Genomic DNA, 13,414 nt, shown 5'->3' with positions numbered 1-13,414 from the left:
TTTTTAGTAGAGGAAGGAATCATCAGTGCCACTACTGCATTGCGGCATTCGTAGCAATGTCCACCGAAGTCGCCTCTGGACTCCTCCTTTCCGTAGACCTTCTCTCTCAGCGCATGGCACTCCCCTTTCCTGCAAGCCAAATTTCACCGATCGTTCGTTTTTTTTTCGTCCTACGCTTCCGGAATCGGCAAAGTAATCAGATTACTTCCGGAAGAAATTACGATCACGTGCTGCGATAATGGGTTGCGGAAATGGCACCGTGCGTCACCCATTTCTTTCTTTGCTTTAGTATGTGTGTATGTGTGTGGGGGGGGATGGCAGGGAGAGGAAGTGCTTTCTTTCTGTCTGTCTTTTTGCATTATTTTGCCCTCTTTTGCATGTTCCGGTACAGAGATCTTGTCTTCCATTCATTTACAAGCTTCCGTTTTTGACAAGTTTTCTTTAGTTTATTGCTCATGATTGTTAAATAAAAGTTTTATATCGCATCAAAGACAGCACTGCAAAGTTTGATAAGCGCATCACCCCGTGTTATTATCAAATTTAAAGCATCACGTTAGACGCCGATATCTAACAGTGTACGGCCGGAAAATTACGCACCTAGCGAGCTGAGAGGCTTAACGTTTTACATTAATCGTGTAGTCCGATTTATTCACCCTACGTCTTGACAGGGGAATAGAGGAGACAGTTCCTTGCATTGTTCGTTCTGCTTTATGAAGCTGTCAAAAGGAATGGATTAATAAATGTACTTCTATTCGAAAGACAAGTTCTTCCTGTATGCATGTTTTACTCGTATACATAAAAATGTAGTAGCTCTCAGTGCTTGCATATGTTGATTCCAGGAAAGAAGCCCAATTAATATAAATTTTTATGCTGCCTTCAGTTACGCTCTCACAGGAATAGGCAGTAGATATCTTAACTGTTATAAATTATAACGACCTGTCTTTACGCATGTTTATTTCCAACTACAATTTATATATGCATACCGGCGAGCACGATTGTGCCTCTGAAGTTTGCATCATGGTAGAATGGCGAGTGCGTAACCAACGCATAGGGAATAACATCACAAATTTTATTCTGCACAATTCTGCTTTGTCTAACATCTTGTAAGCATTACTACCCAATCATATATATATATATATATATATATATACAATGGGGTTTTACGTGCCGAAACCAAGACCTAATTATGAGACACGGCGCAGTGAGGGACTTCGTAAATTTGGACCACCAGGGGTTCCTTAACGCGCACCTCAATCTAATTACATGGGTGTTTTCGCATTTCGCAGCATTACAGCCACACGTGCACTTAAGAATGCATGGTTCTAGCTCTGCTGAAGTGTGTATAAATAAACGACGAAAGCATAAATTGCTTTATTATTCTAATTTAACTCGAGTTTATTGGTGGGTAGTTTAAAGATTCACTACTGCCTAGGAACTCCTTATGTTAGGAGGTCGATGCGACGTGACTATACTAGTGCCCGAGACTTAAAACGCGCTGATATTGTTTGCAGTATTGGTAAAATTGTAAGCTTCTGCCCACTGTGGACTAGTGCGCCGTCGAAGCGGTTGCGCGAGTCTTATGCAGGTTTTGCGTGCACCATGTGCATTCTTTGCCTGCTGCGATTGCGTGTGTGACTTGCGTTAGCGTACCAATATGCTAATAGCTGCAGTCGTTCGTGGTATGCAGCATTTCGCTTTACTTTGCTCGTCCGTGTTCTCGAATGCAAACAATCAATGGAAACTCTGGGCTTGACGCTTGCTGAACGTTTGCTTTTTTGCCTTTGAGTTCTACGACCGAGCTGCAGGTAGAGTAAGCTTGGCTCTACTGAATCCGTCATTCCAAATACAAGATTTCCAATGTGTTACAATACGGCAAACTCATAACGGCAAACTTTTCAGCACAACGGCATCCCACACAGCTTCAAACTGCCTTCAGAGAGTACAGTGGTTAGAGTAGGTGCAAGCCTGTGCACCACATAGGCACACCTTGCGGTCATCACATATGCTAAGTGCGATTCTATGCAAACAAAAGGGAGAATCCGCGGGTTGTAACTGACTTCAATGGCATATAGCGCCAGCGCGGCTGAAGACTCGCTTTTCGGACGAACGACGCCGTCTAGAATGGCCGTGAGTGTTACATACATTATAGCTAATACGTTAGAGCAGAATGTGCGTAAAGTGCACAAGAACTGGCCTTCGGAAACGTTCGAAATCAACGCATGTTATGCGATAAACCTAAAAAGTTAGCTGTTAATATAGCAATTATAAAGCTGCCGAAGCGAAACTCATTGGTGGCGGTGCGATCGGATTTCCGGTTGTTTTGTTATGCTGTAATTCGATTCCAAGTTGCATCTTCCTTTTTTTTTCTGCTTGGGACACGTATCATATTAAGTGCGCAACAATATGACATGATGGTTGACGTGGCTCAAACCTTTTTTCACCACTGCATTGGACAAGGGCAACACGTCAGCAAGAAGTGCATCCTCACTAATACCCGCCAGCCAGATGTATTGGGCCGTGGGGCCGTGAGTTTAAACAGATTTCTTTGTGCTCTCTAGCGCTCTGGCAGATTACAAGTGCTCTCTAGCACACGCAAGAATAGGGCCATAAGCTTACTTAAAAGTAGGACCTGATAGATGTGGCATTCGGGCAGTAGTGGGAACTCGCTGCTTCTTGTAGTGTTCGTCAATTGCATTAGCAGAAAACGTATGTGCCATGTCAGGCGCACTGCAGCCGAGAAATGAAACAAAAATTGATGTGAAAATTGTGTTGCGACATAGTACTGATCAAGAACGCGGTACTCTAGCGGGGCAACAGGAAAAAACGGCAACCTGCAGTCGCTTTCCTGCTTGTGATATTAACAACTGACCACAAAGTGTTGATGTTTTGCCGCAAGGTTTATGATGATTTCAGCGTTTCCTATTACTGATTCTTGTGCACTTGACGTGCGTTTTAAGCTCTAACTTTTATCTATAACGTATCGCCCACCAACAGCCACTTACAATCGTCTGCTTTGTCAGAAAAAGGAGCTCTCATCCACGCTGGCATGGATTGCCAACTAAGTGATTGACTGCAGGTAGATTCTTCCTTATGTTAGCTCAAAACTCCACATACATAATACGCTACTTTAATTAGGCGAAGCACCATCAAGGTGTATATTCTTACGGACAAAAACCATGTATGGTTTTAAACGTATGCAACAGCATGACGTCTCATACTGCGCCCAATCCACGCACCATAAATTTCAAAATTTGTATTTGTGATGTGCATAGCGGTATGATAAAAGCACTCTCCCGAAGAAGCGTCAAGAAAGAAGTGGGTGTGAGCGACAAAATGTACTGCACAACGGGTGTTTCCCGCGTCGGAAGACATAGTACTTAAGTCAGCCGAGCTAACTGTTGGGCAAAGAGTTGCGCTTCTCTGCTTCTAGTCAGTTAATGTTTCTGCTAATTTGTCGACCGAAGCTTCAACTTGAAAATATTGATAATAGCGAAACATCTGAACAGCTGCAACACGGACCGTATTTTCTCCAATAAAGGAGGATTGGTAGCGAAGCGTAATTCTATCATGGTTCAACTTGCGAGAAGCACACGTTGTCCTAGTGTCGCATTCAGAGACTCAGAATACCAAGCGCTTTTGCTTCTGTGAAAGCGCGCATCGAGTGCTACAGAGGAAGATGGCGGCAGTTTTGCAGTAGTGATGAGCACGCCGATCTGTGCTCACTGAGGCATGCTCCATAGCAACACACAAAACAGGAACGTTGATGTGTGACGCATTTAGCTGTTCCGCGCCTGTTTGACCAACGTATCTTACCGTGAAACGATCGAAACCTACGAGGTCCGTCAGACGTAATTGCGCCAAAAACGGCCGGATGCATCTAGTCAGAGTCTTTAAAATGAAGGAAAGCTATTAGGAAAACATGTCGCCCAACTGGCTGCACAATGTTGTTTTTTATTGAGTTTAATTTTACAAGAAAAAAAATTTACCGACGTGGACAGTTGTTTTGCAGAACTCTGCAGAATACGACATTGATTCCAGAAGCTGGTTCTGCCAGCAACGTGAACTCAATGAACCATAAATAAACGCGAACGAAGTACTGTCTGTTACGTGTTCATGCCTCCTTAGATAATCATCGCATGCCTAACACACGCCTCTTGCACCTTTCTGTATGCTTTAGCAACGGCATTTCGTTATCACCTCTTGCATAAACGCGTATTTGTGGGACTTGTTTTTGAAACTTTTCCAAGCTCTCGCTTTTGTTTAGTCTTGTCTGTTATCATTGACGCAGTTTTTTTATTTATTGTATAAGCACTAGCGTATATTGAAGTTCATTGTGCTTTTTTTACAAGCGACAGAATCTTACCGTATTATATGAGTACTCAAAACTTAATAGAATTATTTGTCCTTGAAGGGGTCTCTGTCTTTAGCGCAGCTGGTATTATCAGTGCTACTATGTGTGCGTGCTTGTTGTATAACCCACTCTGGTCTGAGGCCTTATATCAGAGCTGGGCAGTATTTCTTAAATAAATGAATAAAAATATGTTTGCTCTTCCAACCAGACTTAGAGAAGGTATATATTAATTTTAAAACTCCTTTTCTTCACAAACGTAGTCCAGTTTCCTTTTTTCAGGTAAGGAAACACGCAGGACGTGTTGCTCAACTTTTACTTTTTTTCAATACAGCTGAATGTTCTGTATTGTGGGACTTACTTGGAGCAATAAGGCATGGCAATAAAAGAAAGGATGTCCTAATAGAAGAAAGAAGTGCGCCATTTATTGCTACAACTGAGAACGTCACCGCCTGAAAGCCTTTGCTTTCATGCCCTTAAAGTTACAGTTTGATTATCCTAAAAGCAGTATCATAGTTTGGCCCTCTCGTCTTGACTTCTGTCGCCGAGCAATTTCGTTGAGCAGCAATTTACACACCGCCACCAATACAGACCACCAAGTGTGTACCTATACCGTAGTACAACAATTCCTGAGTTTCTCCAGTGTAAACCGCCGTAGTTTCTTATAGAACGTAAGTACATTTGGTTATTACTATACCCAATTTTTAGAACGCTAACTGTGAACAGGAAGACAGAGTGAAATGAAGACTGTGATTTTAACTCCATTTTTGGTTCGCTATTTAATGTCCAAAGTTCATTAAATAGCGGTCTTATAACCACACCTGCTTTCATTCAGAAGCCGCTGTATGTGCAAACTCTGTGCTCGCCGAATCTCTGCTTGCGCACGAAATTCCTTTCCGCATGCCAAACAGTGAGCACAAAAATAAGACCCGACAGAAAATAGACGCCAGTGCCAAAATGCAGGCAGTAATGCCAAGACCGGCTTCCCTAACTCCCATTTCCATATTCGCTGGAAACATTGTCACTGGCAAGCGCTGCAACTCGCAAGCTACCTTCTCTCTTGACACCTCCTGAATCTGTGAACAAGTTGCGTCAGCACAGCAAATACAACAAACCACAGTTGAAAGAGTGGTCGATAAATCACTAGTGGGCTGGAAAAGTCAGCTGTCTCGATGCCACTGTCAGTCGCTCTCCAAAGCGTTCAAATTTACAATGCTCCACTCGGTCAGCCCTGCTTTCTTAAAACCCGCTGGTCGTCGGGTTTTATGAACATGTTAAATTTCCCTGCGCGGTTCACATTGTACAACAGCGGTAGACATTGTCGTGACTCGACGCTGCTATTGCCGATGGAGCGCCTTTCTTCACACGAAGTTATTTCTTTCGCTTAGCCTAGGTGGCTATTTCATTGTGCATCATTTTATTTTCTTGGTGTTGTTTTGTTAAATATACCAGGCACTGTCAAGCCCCTTTGCTTGACTCACAAAGCGTGCTAGCTTAGCCTAATTAGGTGCGTTTGTCATTCCACGGGTATTTTCCCAGTGACATATCCTTAAAGCAGTTTATATGCAAAACAGTTGGCATATGTAAACAGTTTATGCCGCCCTAGCTAGGCAATAGTCAGCGTTCCTCATTGCCGTTTTCATTCCGTTCATGCACATACACACCCCCCCAAAAAAGAATAAGCCTGAATTCCTGCTTTGTATACCTCATTTTATCATAACGGTATGTTCAACCTTAAATTTCATCTATAAATCAACCGACCTGAAGCTGTTTCTTTTCATACTGCTATAACTATACCCCACCATTACTGTGTATAGCTTGAATATTGGATGTTCATCAGAGTCGAGCACACATACCGGTTCTATTACATTTTGTCTACTGCGGCACTTTACTACTGCTTATATGTGTTCTTCCATGCGTTGCTTATGAAACTTTTGGGCTATATCTAGGAGGGACACATTTTTGTGTCTGTCTTATTGGCATAGCAAGTGTATGGACACCCCAGGCGAGTTTTCGCACTCCTCGTCGGTCTCGGCGTCAGCATACCCATGATGTTCCGTGTAAAGTCTATGTGCAATAATATCATATCACTCCCCGTGGGTCGTATGCTCTGGGTGCGACAGAAAGCGCCTGTGGGTGAGCCGGGAAGCATGGTGATTCGATGCGCACCGCGTTTCGTGCGCCTAATGTTGAAGGTCACGTGATCTAGCTCGCGAAAAGTGTTACAACGGGGAAGGGGGAGGGTGAACACTCGTAAAAGAGGTATGTGAGCCCGTGTATTCTCTTCGCACCCGACCATGGCTGCGCCTGGCGCGGCTGAGCGCACGTGTGGCCTACGCGCCCTATATTGGAGGCAACATGCAGGAGGTGCAAAAGCTGGGCGAGCCTGGATGGCTGGCGGCTTCGTGTGCGCTCTCTTCCTGCAGGCCTAGCTTAGGAGGCATCGTAATCTCAAATTTTCAGAGGCGTGTTGACGCGCGAGTTACCACGAAGCGTTCGCTACTCGCTGCCGGCACTCTTCACCACACCAGTGTTGTGACAGTGAGTGTTCGCGGTCATTTAGTGGGATTTATTCATGTTTGTCGGTGCGCTCGTGGCGATATGCTTGTTGGCTTATTCAGTAAGCGAACGTTCGGTGTAACATGTGCGATTAGGTAAATTGCAAACCTTAGTTCGTGTAGTTGTGTATTAGTTTGGGGTCGTTATCAGTCGCTATCGCTTACTTCCAAAATTGTGGCTTTTGTTTAACGATGATTCTGTTAACTTTAGCACTAATATCTGGTATTTTTTAGTTCACAAATATATATTTTTACTTCCTCTTGGATTACTCAAATTACAAAAACTAGGTTGCGCTTGAATGGGGATGGACCACTGGAAACTTTGGTGTCCACGAAAATGTTCGAACATGTTGGCGCATATACGCTTCAGTAACAGCAAATACTAAAAATAGCATTGAGACACAGGTGAGTGAGTACGAATGCTGATCTTTTATAGCGTTGATTATGCCCGCATGGTGCAACCTTGCGCCAAGGCAGTGATTTGTTGCGTTTTTCACAGTCATGCTCGGGGACATGCATACGAAATGACTGTGGACCTAGAGTTACCACTCCTTCGGCTGGTGTTGAAACTGCTTGTAAATTACTACGGGTCAGCGTCAACAGCGTTTGAGCAAAGAACTGAGCGCAAGTGACATACTTTGACCATCAAGTTGCGCAGAAACCACTGTATGACTTATCCGTCGCGCTCGTGCAGCCAATCGCTTTCCTGTCGCTCTTTGAAAGAATGTTCTTCGAAGTCGTTTGGGGGGGCGGGAGGGGGCATAAGTTGTGGACCTGCCAGAAGAACATTTACGAACTGCGGAAACTGAGAAAGCAGTTTCTCTGCAAGGAATAAGCGTGGGTTTTTTGTCAAGGCTAAGCGCTTCCAGCGAGAAACTGTCAGGCTCCGACGGCTGCTCTGAACAGCCTTAAGTTTACGCGCAGGCAGCATGCAACGTCTTCTGCATTCCCCAAATGCTTCAAAGTGCGTGTGATTTCACACGGTCATTCTGTAGTGGCACGAAAGCTAGCTAGGATGAAATGTATCTTCGTTCGAGTACTGAGCACTATATAAATATCCAAAGAACTACACATTTGAGTAGGGGTATCTAATCTCATATCAAACTGTGTACAGTAACCGAGAACGCAGGTGTTTCCTGCTTGCAACTGGCAAAGACCACCCCTTAGCGAAAAACACTTCTGCTATGAGGCCCGTACCACACACAAACATACACACAAATTGCGGGTGTGGTCATTCAGACGGTGTCAGCAAACCGTCATTGTACCGTAGCTAAGAACAGTGCGGCGCCGGCTCGCGCTCCCTCATGCTGAGATCAGCGACGAATTCTGCTCACACCAGATATTAGCGCCGAGGCCAAAAGATATCTGAACGAGAGGCAAGCGACTAGCAGATACAATGGTTTAAGAAACGAGACTAGGTAGGCTCTACATGCGGGACTGTGGCATGCAAAATAAACGATTCGCGCTATTTAGGATCACAAATTTTCTAGCTATGCCGCGCCGTGCGCAAAATATATGCCGCGGGTAGGCGTATCGTGTGGTTGAGACACGACAATGAAATCCGTCCTGCGTGCTGCGCCAGTCGACACCGGCCGTTACCTAAACCAGGAAATGAGTGGGAAATTTGTTTCATTTATTATAGGCATGGAAGCCAGCAATATATTTTTTTTCCGCTGCGCCTAAATGATTTCCTGTTAGCGCTTATTTAAGGATGGGTGCGCTTTCAGAACAACCACCGCCGGAAAATTCTCTTCCTTACAAATGTTTGAAATTGGAAATTTCATAACATGCAGGCTGATTATCTTGGGTGCGAAATATACTAATTTGTTTCAGATCGTTGGCACTCCTAAAAAAAAAACGTGCCCGACTTTGTTCCCACTTTTTTTTTTCGCGATAAGTTCAATAGTTAAATCGGCTCTGCAGTGCCTGCCGCTGCGTACGAGCAATATCTTCAGAGTGTAATGACTGCTATTGAAATGCCAGCTTCCCGCAATAATTAAATGGCTTCTTTTCACTGCTTGTAATTTATGAGATGGGTTTGAAGTGCCTAGCTTTATTCCCTTTGATGGAAATCCGCAAAGCGAACAAAGTTTCAATTCCTCTTACCCTGAACCATGATTCCTCTTCTGTACCAATGCCCATAACGCGACCTAATTTCCGCTCTTAAGAGAGTATTTGCGAAAGGCCGTCCATATGATGAACCGGAGCGAAGTTGCTAGGCAACTACACGGCGTATCCTAAGTGCAGGAGCTGCGAAAACATTCGACATGCGACTCAAAGTGCATATTCAACGTCAACAAGGAGTATACTCTTCAAGAGACACGTGTGCTTCTCAGACGGAGCCGAGTGTTTCGCAAAGCACGCGCCACGCTAATGGAGACAGTTCGTATACAGCGGCGACGCACTTGTGTCTGTAAATTATTGAAGTGACTCCCGCTCGCGTTAGGAAACGTTTTGGTATAGAGCTAGTGGACAGCAGAATAGAGAAAAAGAAGCCGGCTGAAGTTCGTCAGGAAGATTAAGCCAGGACGCATCTTGCGAAGCAGACGCCAGTGCGTTGTCGATGCCGATTCAGCTGCGCGCGTGCGCAAGACGAGGGACGGCTTCGGAGTGCACGTTAATATTCTACCAGGTTCAGTGGTTCCCTGTTCGCAGCCTTACTCTTTGTATTGGCCGCTCTCTAACGTGTGTTTGTTATTTAGGGTATCGAACGCTGTTGACACTTCATTCGCGTTGTTGCTTCGGAATCTACCATATGAATGACGCAAAGAAACATCCCTTTCCCAGAGGAAGCGCTATGGGATGCGACGCATAGCATTAATACCAGCGGTGCCACTCCTTGGTCACCGGTGCCCATGTCCAGTGTCACCGGCTAAGCTTCAAGTTATTCAGGAAGAAGTGTACGCGACGCTCGCTGAGAACAATGTGGAGCCATCGTGCAGTCCGTTGGCGTCCCCTGGTGTCTTCATTACGATGAAAATTGGGCCGTTGCTATTGTCCGTGTATTATATCTCCACCTCACTATTTCTCTATTTCGGTCCTCGCTATTTCTCTTTCATTAATCGTCGCTGCTAGAAAATTGCCGCAGGCAATTCTGACCATAAATAGATTGTATTTAATACACATTATCATCATTATGAATTCCGGACAATGCCATTAGTTCTCTTCAATGGCCCCACCACAATTTCAGTGCGAAATTTGCTGCCTCCTTCAAGGTTTCAAAGGGTCGACATGCCTGTGCAATCTAGACGACTCAATAGTCTTCGCTCCGGCTTTTGAAACGCATTTGAAATGCTTTTGACTGCTCTTTTCGAGCTCCATTATACGCCGGCTGCAGGACACCTTTCCCTAGCTTTTACATGAGACAGCGTCCGCCACCGCTTTTAGTGGCCCATCTCGCTCGCTAAGTATGGCGTTACGTCATCATCATCATCATCATCAGCAGCAGCAGCAGCAGCAGCAGCAGCAGCAGCAGCCTATATTTAAGTACACTGCAGGACGAAGTTTATCCTTGCGATATCCAATTAGCTGTCTTGCGGTGATACCAAATTGCACCTGCAAATTTCTTCATTTTTTCACCCCACCTCGTGACATGGAACTACGTATCTGCATGCAATTCATGTCAGCCTCGAAAGATGCATGAAGTGTTAGTAGCCAGTCATCTACAGTCAATCGCCATCCTGGAAGAACCATTTCTATGTGTCAGACGTGAACTGCTAGGCCCCTTTTCCACGTCATCACCTGGAGATAAAAGATGCCTGTGGTTTAGCTCTGGTTAAACCTAGTTGAATTGCGAAAGCAAGAGCTGCATGGCTACGCTTGTGGTGTTAGCTTGTGGTTAAGCGCTTGGTTTAGCTGTATTGTATAGGCACGACAAGACACACTGTTCAGGTAACGACTAGGCTTTTATTCCTTCTCAATGAACCCTAATTTACCTTAGCCAACCCTAATCCTCCTTAATGCTCCTTCATCCACCTTAATACAACCTAATCAACATACATCGCCCCTAATGCACCTTATCCTACCCTATACGGTCTTAGTTCTCCTTTATCATCCCTAATCCATCATAATCCGCCTTAATCGTCCTTCATCCACCTTAATCCATATTCGTGCACCTTAATCCAACTTAATCCAGCTTATTAGTTCTAGTCTATCTTACTACACCCTAATCCACCTCAATCAAACCTAATCCAGCTCCATGGTCCCTAATCCACCTCAATCTACCCTAATCCAACCTAATCGGTCTTAATCCTCCTTTATCAACCCTACTTCGCATTAATCCACATTAATCGACCTTAATCTCCTTTTGTCCACCTTAATCCTCCCTAATCCTGGTTCATGCACCCTAATCGGTCTTAATACCCTTTCATCAGCCCCTCACATTAGTCCACCATTAGCCGCCTTAATCCTCCCCCATCCACTTTAATCTCTGTTCATGCATCTCAATCCTTCTTAATGCAGTCTAATCCACCTTAATCTTCTTTAATACACTCTAATCAACCTTAATCCTCCCTAATCCACTGTTGTAATCGCGCCGCTGGCACGAGTTGTTGGGAACTCGGCGCTGACGCCCGTTGTTGCACCTGGGTCGCAAGCCCCAAGGGTAGCGTTGGCCTGGCGGCCTGGGGTACAACTGGAAGCATCCGAAGGTCCCGACAAAGCATGAGTCGACTGGTAACAACAAAACAACTTGTTTATTCTAACATCGCAAAGAGTTGGCGGTCAGGTTGACCGAAGTAGAGAGACGGGAGAGCACGTTACTCAACAGAAGAAATCGGAGCCCCCGCTTGGCGTCCGGGGGCAGCTGCTTTTATACTCTCGCAGTTGAGGGCAAGAAGGAACCCCTCTATAGACGAGCACGTGACTGTGCCGCTCGGGAACAATGGGATAAGGTGGCACAGCGTCGTGTCGGCGCCACTCGGGCACAATGGGAAGAGAAGGTGGAGCAGCCGTCGTGTCGGCGCCGCTCGGACCCCCTCGCTTCACAGTTGTTGGGAGCTCCTCTCCCCGGCTGCCGCGCTTCGACAAGCGTGGGCACCAATATGCACATACACTCACACACGCACATGAAGACACGTGGCATTGGAACATGCCTGGACGCGCTTGGCAGGGAGGCTTAGCGGCGGCGCCGAACGGGCCAAAATGTCTGCCGCTTTGAACGAAGCCCCGGCGTCCGTTGGATCCGCGCCGGCTATACCGCGCGTCGTAGGCGAAACGTAACAGACCGCCCCGCCGGGGGAAGGAGATCCCGATGGTCAGGGGACTGCATCCGCTGTCCGGAGGGATGTCGCTCGATGATGCTCATAACCGAAGTCGGGCGTCCCTCGACGTTTCTTGAGCGCAGCGCACAGAGAAGGCCTCGTTCTCTCGTTCAGGTTCGCACGGGACACTGCAAAGTGACTTCGGGAGAGTTCACATTTTTGTTCTCGTTCCCGGCAAGCGTTAGAACTACGCTGAAACTCAACCGCTCAGTCAGCAAGCACAGCACAACCCTCAGTAAGCCCTGCCAGGCTCTTTCCCCCTTTTTTTTTTTACCACTGCCTAGTTCCTTACAGTAGTCTAGCAGCACTCAGAACGCGTCCACAAATTGGAAAATTGCACTAGAAAGCATGTCATCACTTTGAAACACTAAACAAAAGCAATATGTTAAAAATCCTGCCTCAGGAAGAAAAACATCAGTAACAAACAATTTTGAGGCTGATTCCTACGTTAGGTGCTTCGACTTAAGCCATCGGCGTTACCGTTGAGACTCCCCTTTTTGTAACGCACCTCAAAGGAATATTGTTGCAAAGCGAGGCTCCAGCGCAGGAGGCGACCATTTTTGGGAGAGATGGTCTGCAGCCATTGGAGAGGGCAGTGATCCGTCTCAATGATAAACCTCGAGCCGGCTAGATAGCATGACAATTTCTGAACGGCCCACACGAGACATGCACACTCTTTCTCGGTGGCGCTATACGCCTGCTCACGACTGGACAGCTTACGACTAGCATACAGGACGGGGTGTTCTACTTCTCCATTTTCCCGTTGGCACAGTACAACGCCCATGCCTCGCTCACTAGCATCGCACTGAACAACGAACCCTTTTGTATAGTCTGGCGATCGTAGCACAGGCTGGCTTGTTAGGGCACTCTTTAGGGCGCTAAAAGCTCTTTCCTTTATCTCGTCCCAGACGACTGTTTGCGGCTCTGTCTTTCTTAGAGCATCCGTCAGGGTAGCCGCGATATCAGAGTACCTGGGGATGTACCTCTGATAGTAGCCGGCGACACCTAAGAATGACCGAATATCGGTCTTCGTGCGCGGTTGCGGGAAGTCTCGCACAGCGGCCACCTTTATTTCAGAGGGGCGGCGACGACCCCGACCAATCACGTGACCGAGGTAGACAACCTCGGCCTGTGCTAACTGGCACTTGGGAGCCTTGACTGTCAAGCCCGCTTCGCGCAGGCGGGTTAATACTGCCCGCAAGTGTGCCATATGCTCAGACCAGGATGCGGAGAATATCGCTACGTCG

General features: G+C 46.2%; 1 long non-coding RNA gene across 1 annotated transcript in view; it reads right to left on the bottom strand.

The window, feature by feature from the left end:
- Nucleotides 1–13,414, bottom strand: part of LOC142577879 (uncharacterized) — a 76,228-nt gene that overhangs the window by 345 nt on the left and 62,469 nt on the right. The gene's annotated exons all lie outside the window — the stretch shown is intronic.

Source organism: Dermacentor variabilis, chromosome 4, assembly GCF_050947875.1.
Source record: "Dermacentor variabilis isolate Ectoservices chromosome 4, ASM5094787v1, whole genome shotgun sequence".
In the NCBI taxonomy this organism is placed as follows: Eukaryota; Metazoa; Arthropoda; class Arachnida; order Ixodida; family Ixodidae; genus Dermacentor; species Dermacentor variabilis.
This window is presented reverse-complemented; position numbering and strand designations above follow the sequence as displayed.